This window comes from Arvicola amphibius, chromosome 3, assembly GCF_903992535.2.
Source record: "Arvicola amphibius chromosome 3, mArvAmp1.2, whole genome shotgun sequence".
In the NCBI taxonomy this organism is placed as follows: domain Eukaryota; kingdom Metazoa; phylum Chordata; class Mammalia; order Rodentia; family Cricetidae; genus Arvicola; species Arvicola amphibius.
In genome coordinates, this window is record NC_052049.1 from 158,213,612 (window position 1) to 158,232,824 (window position 19,213).

Consider the following 19,213-nt stretch of genomic DNA (forward strand, 5'->3'; position numbering starts at 1 on the left):
GGAATAAGTTTTTCTAAGAGAGAGAGGGAGAGGGAGAGGCAGAGGGAGAGGGAGAGGGAGGGAGGGAGGGAGGAAGGGAGAGAGAGAGAGAGAGAGAGAGAGAGAGAGAGAGAGAGAGAGAGAGAGAGTAAAACAAAAAACCTAAAACACTGTGTAGTTTAAATCATGGTGATGTGTGTAGATATTGAATGGACCTTTGCACCAAAACTGGTACATTAGGTAATGCAAAAAGGTGGAGGCAGAGGGTAAGTGTCCCATGTCTATGATCCTGTGTTTATGCTTTCTGTCCTGGCCTGCATTCTACCAGCCCAGGTCAGCTAACCTGATGGATTCTCTTGGAGATTATTCAGACTCCAAATATTCCTACCTGAGATTCTTGGGAATTAAGCCAGGAAACAAGTGATGTTGAAGTTTTCCCTCTTTTGAAGAAACTTCTGCTATAAATAGATCCATGGTGTTTCCTCACCACTAGCCGTAATCTGCACACACTTTAATCATTAATCTAAAGGATGGTAGCATAAAGGCGAGAAAATTTTAATATTTCCTTCATTATTATTATTATTATTATCTTGGAGTTCAGAACGTTTGGTTTACAAGATAGTGACCAAAAAGTGCATGCAGATGCCATTCCCGTCCCTATGTGCAGTTCTTCATTTTCTATTGCGCCTAGAAAAGAAACTTTGTCCCTGTTCAGGTCTTCTTAACCTCCTACCTGTAGTTCTAAAGGTGATTTAAGTAAATAAGGTTGTGCCCATCACCCTACCCTGTGTGTTTACTAACTGATTTGTGAAGAACTTTCCCCAAGTTGTAACCCATGTAATCGGTTATAGATGCTGTGAAAGGTCTGTCTCTTATATTGATGTTGTTTGTTTACTTGATTCTCCATATGTCTGTATTGCTAATTTATAGGAGAATATAATGATTGCCATGAATGTGAATTATACAGTCAGGCAAATATTTTATAATCATAACTAACATGGACACACGTCTGAGCCAAGTCTTAGGTTATTGGTATCTTGTCTATCCACTCTGTGATTTAAAAATCTCTCCCCTTAACAGAAGTTAAATTATGAACTAACCTGAAAGAAAAAGGTTGTTGTGTGTATTTGACAGTGATTGTGAAGTAAAGACAAAGTTGGAAGCTGAGGCATAGTCTTCTTGAAAACATGTACATGTAAATGAAATAAAATAAGTTTCCTGCTCCAAAAGACTTTGTGTACGTGTGACTTCTTTTTGCTGTCCTATTTGGAAATAAATGATTTGATGTTTTCCTTTCACCTTGGAATTCCGGTGTCCAGTTACTGCTTCATCATCTTAGGAGAGTTTTGAGGCTCTCTTAGAGCCTGGAGTCCACTTCCTTATGTTCCTTCATGGTTCAGCAGGATTATCTTTGGGCCTAGCCACTTCAGTTAGCAAATAGGGGACCTGCCAAAAACAGTGACTGGAGAGAGAGAGCTCTGCCCACAATCACTCTAATGATTCTAATGGCAGCAACTGATTTACATTTCAGAAGAGAAAAGATAAAAGGATGCTCAGTGGTCTGTCTGGTAAGGATGCCTATCTATAGCTCTTAGCTCTCCCATGAACCACCTCTGATTCCTAGCAAAAGGCCCAGGAACTAATAAGAAGTGAACATGCTTAGAAAAAGTGATAGTGAGCTGGCTTGGCTCCAAACCTGCCTAAACTGATGGTATGCCTTAGGCAGGACTACCAGCAGGGATCTTGCTAAGGCCTGAGGTGGGCAGTGGTCCCCTGAAGGATCTGGGAAGTCTCAACTTCAAGACTGAAAGACCACAATCCCATAACTCTTCCAGTGAGTTTTAGCATGCTCCATGTGTCTTTTTATCCGACTTGCCACTAGAGAACTTTTCCCAAATGAATCAGAGTCATCTTAGTCACAAGTTCAATCCCTTGCTTCCACTGTGGTCTCTGCTTATATAATTCAGTACCCTTTTTGGACCCTAAACTCCAAGATGTATATCTGACTCCTTTCTAATGGCTGAGAAGTAAGATCTGACGACCCCGATTGGAGTGAATGGCTGTGGGTGGAGAATAATAGATACCGGGGTGAGAATGGTATGTCTCCTTAGATAATATCTTGGACAACCAGCTCATAGCTCAAGGACTATATTCCTAGAGGGAGAGAGAGCTTCCAGGACTCAAAAGAAAGAAGACAGCCTTAAAAGACAGCCATAAGGCTCTCCCAGGCCTGAACTGTGCTGTGTAGTAGCAGCCTGGAATCCTCCCAGTTTCTAGGATTGCCCAATCAGGACTAGAGAGGAGGTCCTAAAACCCATCTAACCTGCACCTTTCTATCCCACTGCAGGCCAATGGCAAACTGGAAAGGCACTGCCTAATCTGGGTCAGAACCACTTCACAGAATGGAAGAAAAGGACAGTTAGGAGGGTGCCTGCCTTTGACATTCTCCAGTAGGTTTTTGGAAAAGAAAGCTTTCTGCCTTTGAAACTTCCCGGTCCCAGCAAAAGAACTGAAGGTAGAGGCAGAGGAAAGAGGAACTCTGCTTCAGGCCATTGGGAGAATCAACACTTCCTTCTAGCTTTGTTAAAATCTCTGTTTCTGTCTCTCTGTCTCCATCTGTCATCTCTCTGTCTGTCTCTCCCATTTCTTTCTTATTTTTCTTGATGAGTAGAAAGGCACAACCTCTGTCCAAGAATCAAATTCGTTGGTTTCCAAGTGTCCATGGCAAACCTCTGACTATTATCACTTTTTTCTTCTAGGAGAGTTACCCGCTCTGTAATGACAAGTGCTAAGGGAGCTTAGGGACATAGTCTGCTTATGGCACACATCTCCCTACCAGGCCAGGTTTCCCTCTTGTTATTCCATAGGAGAGCACCAGGGCCAAAGTCTGCTGACATCAGAAGGGAAGAGGAAGACTTTTTATTGCTTACTAGCCCTGTATCCTTATGAATGGTACAAATTCACCGTGATTTGGTTTTTGCATCATTAAAAACAACTAGACCAACATTTTCAGTAGTTTTTCTTTTAAAAAAATTACTGTAACATGTTTAATAAGCTTGAGTATTAATAAGGTAATCTCTGAAACATTTAGAGATAAATGCTAGTTATTCTATACTAACTTTTAATAATAAAAATAGCCTTTTTGTTCCATTTCCAGAAGTGTTTCATTAGCTCCTTAGGGAGTTATATAGCTATCTGGGGGCTTTTCTATGTGTGGAAATCTTAGAAATCGAAAGCCTCATGACACAAGGCATCTCAGAGGACTGAGGAGAATTCAGGGGCTACTGTAACTTCGCTTTTCTGAGAATTTCTGATCTGCCTACAGCCTAGCCCTGAAGCAGAGACACAGTTTTTCAAAGCTCGAAGGAAAATTAGTGAGAATTTCTTTTAGTAAAGAATGAAGCTGAAGAAACTGATAGCGTTAATGTCATTCTCGTGACTTGTTAAGACTTTGGCATTGTTCGGAACTCCAAGGCCCTGTGGGCCCAGGGGTTGATTTGTTAAATTGTAAGTCTCTGCATGCCATTGTGCATCCCATGCGGGCTCCCCAAGACTTTGTGAAGGGCAGAGAAAATGCAATTGGGAAGTGAGAGCCAGCTGAGGATAGGGGCGTTGGAGACAAAAATCAGACACGAATATATTCTTTCCAGCAAGGCATGGGCACTTTTTTTTTTTTTTAAATCAATCATGGTTTCATTTTATTAAATCTTCATTGCAGGAAAAATGAGTAACATCTCAGTCACCCAGTAGTGGCCAGATGTTCTAAATTACTATTTTCTGCTTGTCATTGGCTTCTTATCTTGTCATCCAGACAGCCTGGCCTTTTCACCCAAATATATCCTGTGAAAATAATAAATGAGAACTTTCTCATAAAGTTACAGTTCTGGTTCCAAATCACTCAAGGAAAAAGAAATTCATCACACAGTTTGAGGCAGAGGTAGCTAAGGTTTTGTCCAGTGGTTTTCCAAATATCCAAAGCAGTTCTTTGAAAAAGAAATTATAAAAATGCCTCAGGGTGCAAGTTAATTTAATGTAAATATGTGCAGTGTAATAGATTTTGAAGATTGTCTCACCTATTTTTTTTGTCCTGTACAAAACTGCAAGCGACAATATAGATCAATTCAAAGTAAAGTGAGCAGGGATATACATGGCTCTGACCTTACAATGGATAGACCGCCTTGGGAAATGTCTGTGGAAGGAAAAAAAACATAATTCGGTAACTACAAGGCTTTGCTATAGTGTTGTAGAATGTGTAGAATAATGACCGAGCAGAGAGAAAGCCAACTCACCACAACAACACCACCAGATGATGCCTGTAGTAACATATCAGAAGGACGGGAGTGGTTCTGCACTATTTCTGAGTAACTGGCTTGCCAATGACCCCTCCCCATTAGTCAGATGGGGGTCACAGTCTTTTCTAAAACTAGTTAGGAAGTACACAATGTAAGGTCCCTTGTTTGTCCTTACCAAGTGTTTATTCAGGCTCTAATTGTCCTCCAGCTTTTGTCCTCATCAATGTATCAATTTAGGTTAAAAAATACTATTAGAACTTTGGCAAAAGATGTGCCACCTAATATATATATATATATATATATATATATATATATATATATATATATATATATTTGTAAGCCATAAAAAGTACACCTTCCTCTTTTATTTATTTCTTCTGAGATAAAATTATAGTTTCCTGATGCAGCTAAGCAATTCCTGCTCACACTGTGATGACTTTCACCTGACAAACACGTTTCGAATATATCATAAAAAGCCCCTTACATTTTCTGCTGCTCTTTCTAGTGACTAAGAAATCAGTAGTAACATGCTTCCTATTGCCCCCAAAGCCTGCCAACTTTCTTTCAACTAAAATACTGTTGTGGAAAATCAGCCTCCTTTAAGTGTGAAATATCATTTCATTGTAAAAAGTTTTTTGTTTTTTGTTTAAAAGGAGTGGTAATCCAACTTCCGGAAACTGTTCTGAATTATTTCACCAGACCCTTTTAAAAGGGGATTAGTGGGGCTTTGGGAGCACAATCCTTCTGTTTTATTCAACCTCTGATTTTATGTTATAATTACTGCTTGTAAAGGCTCCAGGATTAGTATGCAGGCACTGTCAGGACATGATGCAGGTGCTCTTCTAATGGTTCGGCTTTCTATTTAAGAAAAGAGGTAAGAAAAATTGAATCATAAAAACACTTTTGTGAGCGCTGAGAACATTGCAGTGACTGCATGAATGAAGCTTTTATACCTTCCACTGACAGGTCAGCCACCGAGGCTCTGACTTACGACCTTTTCAGGGCCAGACAATAGTTAACAGCTTTCTCACCTTGTCCCCACAGACAGATCTTATGGAAATGGCCATAAGTAGCTTGACTTCCACAAAAGATAGGCCATTCGAATGGATATATGTCTGGATTGAAATGCCTGCTCTTGGGTCCTTACTACAGGTCTCTTGTTCTCTGGATCCCTTCTCATGGGTGGGGGAGAAGTGTACGTGGGAGGCACAGAGAATAGGTGGGGTAATGGAATCTGCCCTGAAATAACCACACAGGGCCCCGGTGCCATGGCTGAGGGGGTCTTCTCTTCCATCCAGGGGGGCAACAAATCAAGGAAAGGTTATAGAAGCCCAGACAGCAGCTGCAGGCTTTCTGCATTAGGTTTCTCTTGTTGGAACACTTCATAGCCTTTTGGAGGGCAGTTCCACTCACTCAGTAGGTGTGCCTGGGTCCTTCTGCCCCCACTAATCACACAGCGATCTTCATCTATGACTAAAAATGTTCTTGCTACAGCATGTCAAGAACAGTCCTTTAGGCCTCCCCTGCCAGTGAAGCTTCTAAGCCTTTTAGGACAGCATCAGAGGCTCCAGTTTGTACCTAGGTTTGCTAAAGTACAGAGCCCAAACATGGACTCTCTGATTTTCTCTGGTCCAGGGGAAAGGCCGCCGCACAGGCCCTTTCTCCCTGGCCTGCCCAGGCAGGAGCTCTGACTGGTGACCTGGTCCAGGGCCAGCAACTAAGGCCTTGCCCTTCTGAAGGAGGCCAGGATGCTCCTGGGCCCTAACGAGAACAATGCAAGTATTAGGATATCAGCTGCCCTCGCAATGATCACGCGTTCAACGATTTTGTTTTCACGGCTGAAGGGGCTTTTTTCCAATGTAAATCAAGCGCTTTAGTTATTAAGGCCGAACACTAATCTCCAACAACCTTGACATAATGTGGCCGGGCGAGCTGGCCCACTTCGCACCTGCAGTCTGAATAGGCCTCCTTGTCAATGGGGGACACGCTTGTTGCCCCTGCTTGCAAAAGAGGGGAGTGAATAAGTCAAGCTTTGTGAATGCCCATGCGCGCTCTCCCTCCCGCCTTTGATCACCGAAAATGTCTTCTAATTTGTCCCTTTTTCATTGTAACAACGTTTTCAAGGCCCTTTCTATTTTTCCAAACCCCATCTTTATAAAGAACATAAATCGCGCCCCGAAAACAAAAGGGGCGCGCCCAGTCTAACTGTCGCTGTCTCTCTTCAGTGCTTCCTGCAGGTTCTTGGAATTGCTGGAAGGCCCTAGTGTGCCACAGCTCCAGATCTGGGCTTTGGGTTTTTGGAAGGGAGAGAGGAGGGAGGAGGAGGAGCATCGGCAGGAGGAAGAGGGGAAAAGGCGAATCCGGGAGTGGACAGGTTGTTTTGAGGGTGATCCACCCCTATAGCCAAGTTTCTTGCCTAGAGTCCTAGAGCCCTGGGGCTGAATTGCCTCCCCAGGTGTTCTGAGCATCTCCTAACTCACAGCGGGGTCCGCAGACTTTGTAGAAATAGAAAGGAGCAATTCATTTTGATCTCTTAAGACAGGTGTGAGCACTCGCTCCACTCTGACCACTGTTTTCCCATCCCTTTCTGCCCTTATAGCCCTTCCCTTCAAGCAGCTGACATTCTATGTCCGCCACAGAGCCTAGGGATTTGGAAAACACTCCAGGAAGGGCTTCCTCGACCTACCGGCAGACAAATCCAAAATATTTTGCGGGAAATCCCGAAAGCATTTTAAGAACAGCCTCAGAAAAATGTTAAAAGGAAAAAAAAAAACAGATTAGTGTTTTACATTGTGTCACAAAGCAATCTCCTTGCAGGATGCTGCTTCCATTCGGACTTGGAATTCATTCAACATCTGTACGGGAGCACACAGGCATTAATGACGTTGACGTCTCATTTGGTAGCATATTAATTGTTAGGCTGCAAATCAGTGGGCAGCCCCATTGCTCCTCCCTTTCCAGCCCCACCCTCACACCGGTCCAGCTTAGGTTTCCCAATACCCTGGAGAAACCTCTTGCTTGAGTACTTTTTTAAAAAAAACTATTTTAACTAGAGGTTTTGCTTACTCTTCTTATCTCATTAAATACGTGTGTGTGTGTGTGTGTGTGTGTGTGTGTGTGTGTGTATCAAGAATTTGGGCTTCTCTTCTTTCCTCGTCAGTTATTATTTTAGTGCAGTCTCCCCGAATGAAAACTACCATATCCCACTAACACAGCTTAACGCACGTTGCTGTCTGGCCAGGAAGCATGCATCCTTCAAGAAAGAAGTCAACATTTGTTTTCTGCATTAAAGGGCGTTTAGTTGCCAGCAGATAAAATAATTCTAAGGACCACTTTTTAATTCGATGGATAACAACCACAGGGGTCTAAAAGAAAATAACGATGACGGCTATAGACACAAATAACTAAATTACCAAAACGTTAGCATATCTCTAGGCTTCATTAATATGTAACAGACTCCCCAGTTAATCTCCAAAAGCTAGTGTTCCCCCTGTAAAATAGCACTCGGGGACGAATTGTACACGAGATCAATCACTGCTGATGTAAGAAGGTTTACTGCTAGAAAAGGGGAAAGCTATTCACACCTTCAAATAGAAGCTTTTCAGATTTAAGAGTAAGGGCCATACATCACCAAGAATAAATGATTATGAATTGATAAACGCACCCTCCAGCGATTAGCTATGTGATGCTATTTATCATTTCTTGGGTGGCAATGCTTGAGCTTTTTTTTTTTTTCTTCTCCTTTGCCTACTTTTAAAGTCATTTGACTATCTGTAAAGAAAAGTCTGAGGAGCAGAAGAGAAGGAAAAAAAGGATAGCACATGAAAAAGTCTGTATTTGCATATACGTTAAGTCATCAAAATGATGGCTGTGCAGATAGAGACCCCTGTGTGTTCAGAGAAGTACGGAGGAACCAGTTTGACTTTTGTGGCTTGCTTGTTGACTGGGGAGCAGGGGTGCTTGCATACTGGAATTGACAAATCAACAGTTATCTTTTGGCCTCTTCCCCATTAGGTGTTCTTCTCATAGACTTCACATACTATCTACTAAACAAGTAGTTTACAGTTTGTGAAATGAATAATTAAACCTATTCTCCCTTCCCCTTCCTCAGCCTTTCCACTTTTCCCTCAAGAAAGAGGGATTTTTGCTTGAAGCCTAGAGTAGCTCAGCTTTCCTCTGCACCAAACTGGAGCTGGGAGGGAGTTTTCTTGTTGGCCACAGTAGTCTGGGGAAACCAGAGATCTCAACCAGGCAGGGGTGAAAGACTCCTGGGACCCTGTTTGCTGTTTGCAACACAAAAGCACATGCTACACCTAAATATCCCAAGGGAGACAAAAGGCTGGAGTATAGGGCCTGACTTAGCCTTGGCTAACACTAACAACCCACCCCCTTGCTTAGTCCAGCTCTGGAGGCTAAGGGGAAACCTTAAGAAGAAACTCCAAGTGTTAGGCTTGGAGCTAGGCTAGGCAGAAGTGTGTGGGAGGCAGGGGAGCAGTTTCTTAGTGGTAAAGTGAAAATCTTTTCAATATAGGTTGAAGGGAACCCATGCTCCCAAAAGGTGAGGTCATGCTCCTACTCTAGAGCTGTCTATCTAGCCAAGGTTGACATACACAATCTTTTGGTGGGACAGGGCTGCTATCTTTGTCTGAAGGCAATATAAGTGTCAGTGTATATCCCCTCTGGTTGATCAACAACTATCTCTTAGGAAGCCAAATAGAACAGGTACCTGTCTACTGTTCCCTGCTCCCAGAGAATACTGGCCTCCTCAAAAGGTAGACATTGTACCATCTTGAGTGACAGTCCACTTTTGGCAGTTGAGTTAGGACTCTTGGGGAACTCTTCAGAGGCTCCTGTGCCTCGAGGGCATTCAAATTGGGAAAGAGGTTTAAGCTTTGGGTGCCAGTATGTGAGGGTTACCAGGACCCCTGCGTTGAAGGAGAACACTAGGAAGGGTCATTACCTGTTCCAGATAATGTCACACAGTGGGACCTAAGTTATGTATGGAATCTTTTTGTTTAGTTTAACTCTTTGTAGATTGTGGCTCTAAACTTGTCACATTGTCAAATCCCCTTTGGAGACGGTTCAAGTGAAGCTGCAGCCCCAACCTTGAAAATTGTTTGATGATTCTGGAATAAATCCAGAACATTCTTCCAGAAGCAAAAGCAAGGCCCATTTCAGGCTTGCATTATCAATACATTTTGAAGATAACATATTTAGAGAAGGAGAAGGAGAAGAAGGAGGAGGAGGAGGAGGAGGAGGAGGAGGAGGAGGAGGAGGAGGAGGAGGAGGAGGAGGAGGAGGAGGTAGAGGAGAAGAAGTCCTCTTGAAAAGTTAGTTAAAACAAAACACAACAAAGAACTAATACCATACCTCAAGACTTAGAATATCTGATAAAGCTGCTACAAAATAGATTGATGTATGGGGAGTAAGAGAAGGAAAAATATGTCTAGTTTTTATTTTATGCTCTTCTTGTCTCTCCCTTCATGGACTCTCCTCTTATTTTGTTAACTCCTGACAGGTAGGCATGCTTGAAGAACTAACTCAGCCGGTACTGTCTATCAGGAAAGGACACTTTATTTTACATTTCAAAGCCACATCAGTTCTGTGACTTACAGAAATAACATAGAGAAAGAATGAGCTCAGTCTTGAGAAAAAAAAAAAAACACATTTCCTCTCCCACCAAACAGGTCTTTAATACTTTGCACTTCATACTGGCTCCAGGGAAGAAAAAGTACATTGATCATAAACCCTATAAAATGAGCAAGTTGTCAGCATGAAGATTTAATTTCACAACTCCAGCAAAGAATAGTATTCATTTATTTTATATTGTTTTTTTTCAAGATTTTATTCTTAAGTTTAAATTTTAATGACATTATCTTCTCATGTAAAATCTGTTTTTGAAATAAAGGATTCTCTTTTATGATATGTTTTAATAGTGAAAGTCTCTGAAGATCTATAATGTTATTATTTATCTGAAGTCTGTAGCTCTGAGAGCTGTATACACGATGTAATTGCTTTAACATGTTTTCATAAATTACATTCAGAAACGTGTCATAGTAAATTACCTTTGTAATAAAATGTAAAAAATGCAAATGGCTGCTGTCTTTATTACGTTTTAAGCCATTGGTTTATCTGCGCTATTTCACTTGTCACTTGCACAATATGTTGGCTGAAGGGGCGGCACAGTTTGACAGCAGAGAGCTGGGTCCTGTGTGTAATCTTGCAGGCACGTACAGTTTGGGTCATTTCCTCATCTCCCGCAGAAAAGACATTATCCCACTCATATTTACATACTTTTCAATATTTGTCAAACAATCATAAATTATAAATTAATGAAATGTTCGACAGTCTTCAGAGATCAGACTAATGAAGACATTTACCTTTTTGGTGATTTTGAGGCTCATCTTTGTAAGTTTAATGACATTTCAACGCTCATGCTTTATTAGGCTTTATTAGATTTGTCCTTCACTCCCGCTGTCATTCAGATGTCTTTGCAGAAACATCACCTGCTTCAGGTAGGACAACAAATCTACTCTGATAAGGGACCCTTCAAAACAGGGACTCTTCAGCCTTAATTTTAAAGAATTAGGGTCAAATTCAATTTCAGAGATGACTAGAAAAATTTACCTGCCCTAAGTGTCCTGATGCGGCATGACTTACTCTCGCTCCTCATTCTTTTCACTATTGTACAATGCTCCGATGAAAGGAGCCTCCAAAGAGCAGTGACTTCAAGTGACCTACAGGACACTATCAGAAAATGAGAGGAGGCCTAATCCAATTTCCCTTTCTGGGATTTTGTAAAATCTCCTTTAGATAGACTGTGATACAGTGTGTAATTTCTTGAATCCAAAAGGCTGGGACACCACAATTGTGCTTAAAGCAAGGGACCATCTCACTTTGCTCACAATCTAGATAAGCTGAAAATCCCTCTTCAAAAATGATATTAACCAATGGTAATTTCACTGACCTGGTGTCCTCAGAGGAAGTGCCAGGTGTATGTCTGCTTAGCGCAGGGCAGGGGAAAGACCAGAGAAATATTATATGTCCATGAAGTTGACATGCTTCTCTGAAAAATGTTAGCTCGCCATGCTCTCCTTATGATTGATGGTCATTCAGCTTTTTAATAAAATTATAGATGATGAATTTAGTTCAATCCAGAAAGGTCAAATGATCAGCTTTGACTTAAGATTCAAGTAGTAAATCACATGGAACACATGCATATCATTGCCATCCATCCTAAGCAGAGTGGAGGAGAGTTGGGGCTTTAATGCCATCTGACTTTAAACAAAGGACGAGGAATCTAGGAAGTAGGAGTGTCAATGTCTCTGTCATCAGGTTGCATAATTTTATTAGTCTTCTTACAAATTTCATCAACCCATGTTAGCACACACAACCCCCACTGGGCCATCAGATGCCCTACTTTCCTTTAGACAGGTCCGAAAGTGTGTGCAGCATTCAGGGCATTGCTGGTGTTGATATAGATGGGGAAGGGGTGCAGAGCTGCAGGATACTCACAGGTTTTCTCAGTTACATTTAAAAGGAACAAGATATGTAGGAATATGTAGGAAGCGAGGGGGGCAGGATGTGCACTTTCAAAGTCGCTGCCCTGCCCCCCCCCCCCCAATGCATAAGACTTTCTTCATAAGGGACATTTTCTTCATTTTATTTGAACCTTGCTTTGAACATAGCCCTGGCCAGGTGAATGACTAGAAGAGGTAGGGATCTTGCCAGTTTCCACATCAAACAAGGAATTAAAATTTTTGCCTTGCTCCCTTTGTGAAACAATGCATGAGGAATACAATGGTCCATTAAAAGTGTCAATGAGAATCTATGAAAATGTTGGGAATGACTTTAAAATATTTCCAAGCACTGTTTTTTTTTTTTTTTTAAAAAATACACAATGGAGAGTTATTAAGAAACTTCTTGGTGAAGCAAGCATGGCTTCTGCAATCATCAAAAATTGATATGTTCTGCTAGTAAAGTAATTATGCGCCATCCTGAGGATAAGGGAGCCAGCAATTGTTAATCCACTTGCACACCCGTTGACTTGCAGCATCAAGCTGCAAATGGCTTAATTAAGTCATACACGTGGACTATGCCATATTGCACCATTGCATTATGCACACTATATCTCAGTTTATTGGGACAATTAATGCCAGGGGCCCACCTTAGGTGGGAGCTTCACCCCCCCCCCAACACCCAAGTTCTTTGTGATTGATGCTCTCCAAGACAGAAAGCTAGCGGCAAATGAGAATTAAGAGAGGCAGCTGGTTGGGAATGGGGGCTAAGATTTGTCCCACATAAATTATGGGGGGGCTCATAGAGCTGTAAAATGGGGTACTACAAAAGTTGAGGCAAATAAACTGCTTTGAACACTACTCCCGGAACTGGTGCTCTTGCTAAGTGTGCAGCGCCTCATTTAGTGTCTTTAAGACTGTACAGGGTAGAACCAAGTCTTTATAACCTGAGGCATCTTCAGCGAAGTAGGTCAGATTGGTTGGGACAGAGATTCAAATCCGTTTCATCCCACTCCAACACACATGTTACCAGCAGGAGTAGTTTGATTTTCTGAATTTAAAGTACAAATAACTTCATAGATACCTGTATATTTTCTTTAACTACAAATGACTAAGACAGGAAATTCTTCCTGAAATGTCTTCTCTGCCCCATTTCAGTCATTGATGTTGAAGTATTTCAGGTGAGAGCATCTGGAAAGCTGTTTCTGGAAGGCTCCAGAGCCTTGCCAACAGGGGCGGGATGTGATGTCCTGGGAGAGCCCTCTGCACCTAAGCCCAGCAGCACTTGACTCTAGTGCCTAGGACCGTGCCAGAACCAGCTTGAGCTAGAGTTAGACTCTTCATCCTGCTTCTTTTGGGGGACCGGGGGATCTGTTCTGCTTCCATCAAGCTCGGTTTTGATTCTGAAGACCAAGCTGCAACCTTGTCCTCCTCAGACCCCGTAGAGACCCGGAACTTCTTAATTGGAGCTGGTATTAAGTAGCTCAGTGATTTAGCAGTCCTGTGTTTCATCCCAGTACCACTGAGAATACCGAGTCAAGACCTGTAGCATTAAGGCTTGTTGATGTGTGTCGATCACCTCTTAGGGTCTCTCAGCTCGGTTTCATTGCCGCATGGCGCTAAGGCATTGTATTTGGCAGTCTATTTCCGAGGAGTCCGGGCTTTCGGACTTCTCATAGAGGACAACAGCTGGAGGTCTCGATTACCATTCCCACCATTCCCGGACCAGCACCCAATATACTGATGACAGCTCATCACAGAGAAAAGGTTTTCTCCCAGAATCCTCTGGGGGGAAAATGCTTGAGCTGGGTGCTGTGGGGGCAGCTTCGTGGTAGAGCTCTTGCTTAGTACAAGCAGAGAACTGGGTTTCATCCCCAGGACCACTATAAAACAAAGAAACAGTACTTGGGAAGGGGATGGGGGTGGTGTCAGAAGTGAGCCAGGAGTTCACGTTCAGCTGCCTCTTCCTCCTCACGCAGTTACAGTCAGAGGCTGTTTATTTTCCAAAATTTGAAAAACTGGTCACACAGTCTTTTCAAAAGGTCTTCACCAAGCTCAGATTTGGGGGCCTCTTTCTCTGTCTGGGTCAACGATTAGGGCCCAAATATGGATAACTCAAGTCTTAGGCTGCTATTACCAGGAACGGAAATGGGGAGTGAGCGGGTCCTGCCAGCTGGGAAAGAGCCTCGCAGCTTGAGAGTGTCCCAGATGATAGAAACCTCTGTTGGGCTACTGTAGTAGTTTGAACCTGTACAATGGAAGCTGCAGAGCCGGGATAAATCAACTTCCTAGATTTTCTGGCTCAATTGCAGTAAAGTTTATCAAGTATTTGCAACCAATAACATCAATACCCCTCCTCCAAACACAGAAAAGTTTTTACAGTGTGTTCTCTAAATTACACTTTTCCCACACCGTTTTCTTTAAAACAAATCAAACGCACACCCTGTTTTATACACGGATTACATTTTTATGCAGTTATAGCTGAAGAAATGGAGGGGTGAGTAGTGAGACTGGGCTGGGGGTCACTTAGTGAAGCAATGGCCGAGCGAGACACCCCCCCTCACCGCAGCAGACCCTGCAGCCCAGCTGTGCCGAGCAAGTGGCCCAAAGTTCTTTCTCTGAGGCGCAGCGACTGCCTCCATTTCACCTCCCAAGCCCTGGAAAGTCAAGCATCCCCAGTGACCTCCCTCTTTTTCTCCTTGCTCTGTCCTTTGCTTTTAATTTGGCCTTAACAGAGGGAATGGTTAGTCACTGGACTCAGACCTGGGCTGAATATTCCCTTCGCCCTGCCTGTCCCCTGATGCATTTATTCTGCAGTGTACAGACAGGAAGGCTAGGAGGCCTTTCCTGGGAGTCTTCCTGGAGGTGGAAGATGAACTCTTAGACTTCATTCAACTTCTTCAGACTGTGTGCTGAGGGTGGGATTGTGTTGGCTTTCTTCTTCTAGAAGAAATGCCCCAGGGCTATGATCTGTCTTCTGTTTCAAGTCCAAAGCAAACTTCTAACTCTTCCACCTCACTGAGCCACCATTCCATGCCTCACTTTTTTTTTGGAGGGGGAGGGGCTTGGCTAGAATTTGATACATGCTAATTTTGTAATCAAGACGTCCATTAATTTTACAATCCCTATTTCAAAGTCAGGGTAGCTACTACAGCTACTCTAATCTAAATCTCTCACCCCTAAGAAACTTATGTGTGTGGGGGTGGAAACAAACAAATGTACCCAGAAAATAGTGGTGAAGCCGAAGCTGCATGGTGAGAGGTTTCCCAGGCTAGTACAGAAAGGTAAATCATTTCCACGCCTGGGGAAGGGGTGTTTGTGATGAACATATTGTTCCTTGAACTTAAAAGCCTCAACTTCCTTCCGAAGTCAGATGTTGGAGGAATTTACACCTAGACCCTAACTATGACCTTCAGTGAACCCTTCTATTGCCTCTGGCTTAACATTGCCCCAGGATGGCCACTCAAAAGTTTAACTTCATTATCAAGGGAGGAATTGAAAAGTGACTTCTACAAGTTCCAAGGCAGGGGTCTCACCAGTACATACGCATGGGGGAGTCTGGAGAAGAACAAAAAGTGAAGTGGAAAAAAGGGCGAGGGGATTTTATTTTATTTTTTTTAAAGATACACATAGGATTAAATAAACTAAGAGGCTCAGCCCAGGGAATTCTAGATCTGGGTTTTGAAACCGAGAGGACCCCTTTACTTTTGGCCATCTGGCTGCTCTAAGCTCTGCCCCATGCTGTATAATTTTAGCTGAAAATCTCTTCCGTTGCAGCTTTGCTTTTATTGAATTCATCAAAAGCAAACTTTCCCTGAGTTTTTTTTTTTTTTTAAGAAGGCTAAAATAATACGCCGACCACTGTGACATTCTCCGAGCTCAGGCCATTTTTCATAACGCCTTGGATCTGCTTTTGTGCCTCTGAGGCGACTCAACAGATGAATAACGAGCAAAGTCCGCTGAAAGTAAGCTAGCAGCTTTTCTCAGCTCTGGGGGGAAAAAAGTTAAATGAAATGAGAGGTGCATGTAAAAAAAATCTCCACATCCAAAGATGGGGGCCACATTTTTATTGCTTGGCCTTGGACAGGCAACGATGTCTTTTTTAAAGCAGTTAACTTCCACACCCGAGCTCGCACGCACACACACACTAGCACATTTGCTCGCACAAACCACACAAACTTTAAGCTTGAGAAGCTTCACAAGTGGTGTTAAGGAGAGAGATTTGAAACAAAGTTAGCTAGAAATACATGATTAATAGAAAACGGTTTTATTTTCTTTTTAGTTTTTTTCTTTTTCTGTCCTACTTTTTTTTTTTTTTTTTAAGCAGCTAGTTTAATTTTGATGGCTGGTTTTGGCAAAAGCAAAGAAAAGTCTGCAGCACGAAAGGAGGATTCCAAGTGTTTAAAGGACGTTCAAAGTGTAGCGTTGTGGCAGGTCGGGGTAAGTCGGTCTTTCTTTCTGTTTTTCTTTTGGCTTTAAGGTGCAGAGGAATCGCACGTGGGCAGAGTTTTCTTGTTGTTTGTAGAGATTAGAGAGCAATTAAGAGGCCCTTCCTTCTGAGGCAACTGTCTGCTGCGACTTTGCTCGGATTTTGTGGGTGATCCTTTTCCTTTTTTCTTTAGCCCTGTCAACATGTCCCAAGAGGCCCGCAAGCCCCGAATGTCCAATGTTTGGAGAGGCTACAGAGGCAACAAGTTGTGGGCTCTTTAGCCCCAGGCTAGCGCTGCTCCACAGCTGAGCCTGTGGCTCGCCTTGCCTGACTCGTAGGGATGAATTTTGCACGTGTAAACTATTTGCTCGTGAGCACGCACAGCTGCGACTCTGGTTTATCAGGGGAAACGTCTCTTCCCTAAAATGGACTATTTGGAAAAACAGCCATTGGCTCTTGCCAGATGATTATTGATGCAAAACCCTGTGGGTTGGAGCCCGGGCTCGCGTTTGTTTAACACTGAAACTATTTCTCTTCCTAGTTGCTCAAGTTGACATCCACTCAAAATTATTTGTATCCTATTTGTAGGGGTTAGGGAAAACAACTAGGAGTGGCCAGTGAGAGGTGCTTGATATATGTTAGAATGGAAAGCAGATTTTACAGGACAGCGACGACTTTTGCTTTCAAAGTGGCCCTAAAAAGCCTCAGAAGGTAGCGCCCAGTGCGCTGCAGGCTTTCTTCCCCGGACCTGCATTCCCAATACGCTCTCCCCCAATGCACAGCTTTGAAAGCCAGTTCTGAGATCTGAATACAACTGTTGGTCAGCTGTGTGTTCACCGAAAGTATATTCAGTTTCCAGTTCTGAGTCGGCTTTCATTGTAAGTTCTTCACAAAGGTTTACTGCAGGCAGGATTCTGTTTCTCATCCGTCTCCCTTACCCAGAAACGTTGGACAAGCAAGTGCTGCACCAGAGGGTGGGCAGAGTCGAGCCAAAGGTTGGCAAACAAGTCTTTGCCAGTTGTATTCCCGATGAAGCCCAAGAAGTTGAAGAAGCAGGCAGAGGGAGATTAACGAGGGAAATGATCGGGGAAGCCAGTTTGTTTAGAAGCTACAGGAACTCCTGCGCCTCAGTCTGGCGGGATCCGCGCATAAAATGCAACTTCTGCGCATTGGTTCGCTGGGTGAATTGGCGCACACTGGGGCCGAACAGTCCTTGACCTTTGCCTTTATGTGTGCGCAAATGTTTGCCTAAAACACAATCGGGCCTGACAAGAGAGCATGCTACCGTGTGACACCGCCTATTCACCAGATAGATGTTCCCCGCCACACACGACCCAGCGCAGGCTTGTAAATACCTTAGGTATTTGTAATAAACCTATAAATTAATGTCGGATGATTGCTAGTTGCTGAATAAATAGATTACACATCTGAGATGCACATCTCTCTGGTCTCTTTTCTCTCCTAAAAATGGTCGGGATGAACCCGAAACAAAACTGGCAATGCAGGAAAGTTTGTTTTTGAAGAGTAAAGAGTTTGGTCACATGGGTAGAGAAAGAGCCATTCTAAGTGACTTTTCCTCAAAGATGGGGAGTGGTGAAGAGGAGTAAGGAGCAGCAGACAACATTGGAATGGACCCTTGCTTATCACAGCGGTATTTGGCAGGAGGAAGGGATACTAACTGGGAATTCTGATTGAGCTCCATCAGTGAAAAGGCTCCTGTAACTCTACAAATTCTTTGGGACTTGGAAAATTCTCTGGTTCCTAAGGTTTATGGTTCTGAACACTTTGTTTTATAAATACCAAATAATCTAGCTGAAAGAGAAAACACCCCGTGAATATCTAAAGTTAGCTTAAACCTCTCACTATAGATTTGAAATGATTTAGAGGCAGAATTGCCTTTTCTTGCACTTAGATACAACAAAATAAATATACAACAAACAATCAATTAACAAAGTTTTCCTGAGCCTCGTGTTCTAACTTAGCTCAGGAAATTCCACATTTTTGTAGTTAGGCTAAGCTGTACAGTTTGTAGAGATCAGTTCCTGGGGCAAATAAAACTGATGGCAGAAATGGGAAGAGCAAACTAAGAAAAGACAAGGTAGTCTTTCTGTCTTCCTTCAGGAGGCGTTACTCTTGCAGAAAAGGGGATGCAGCTAACCCTGTGAACTAAGTGACTTGCACCCTGGGAACGCATCCAATATCCACTTTGATTTCTTGAAATCTTCCCCCCAAATCATTTAAGTTTGTTTTGTCCTCAGGTGGAGGAGGTGTGGTGGCCAGTCACCCCTTGCACATTCCCTTTTATTGATATTTGGGCAAAATTACCTTTCTATGGGACTATGATTCAGAGCAAAAGAGATTTTAAGGCATGCCAAATTTTAGGTATAATGTAGGTGTACAAGAAAAAAAAAAGCAGAAAGGTTAGAGAGGACCATCCTGGAATGCAAATGGTCACGTGTTCAAAAACTAGTATGTTCCAGAAAGTACCAAGGAGTTAAAAGAAAAGCGCATGTAATTGATACAGAAGAAAATTAAGGAGACCACCTCCATTTCTCAATAATCTCTCTTAAGAATCTCCCCCCACTCAGGGATCTGAATACAGCTTAATTAGCAGATTTTTTTTGTTTACTCTTGCTATCTAATTATCAATATGACAGGAGTGATCCTCTTCAAAAGAGTTCACTAAATGTTCTGGAATGGCAATCTGTATATTTTGATTTAGATTTAGAAATGCTGCTAACCAAACTACTTTGTATTTTCAGTTTTACAGGTAACTACCCATTTGATTACCTGCATAATCATGTTAGCTGTTTCTTTTTCTCTTTTAGTTCTTTCCTTCTTTTTCTTTCTTGTGGTTCTTTTAGAGACTGTCTCACTATGTATCTTTGGCTAGTACTATGTACAACAGGCTTGTCTTGAACTCAAAGAGATCTGCCTGCCTCGACCTCCTGAGCACTGAACACAAGGCATGCATGACCACACCCCCTGGCTCTTAA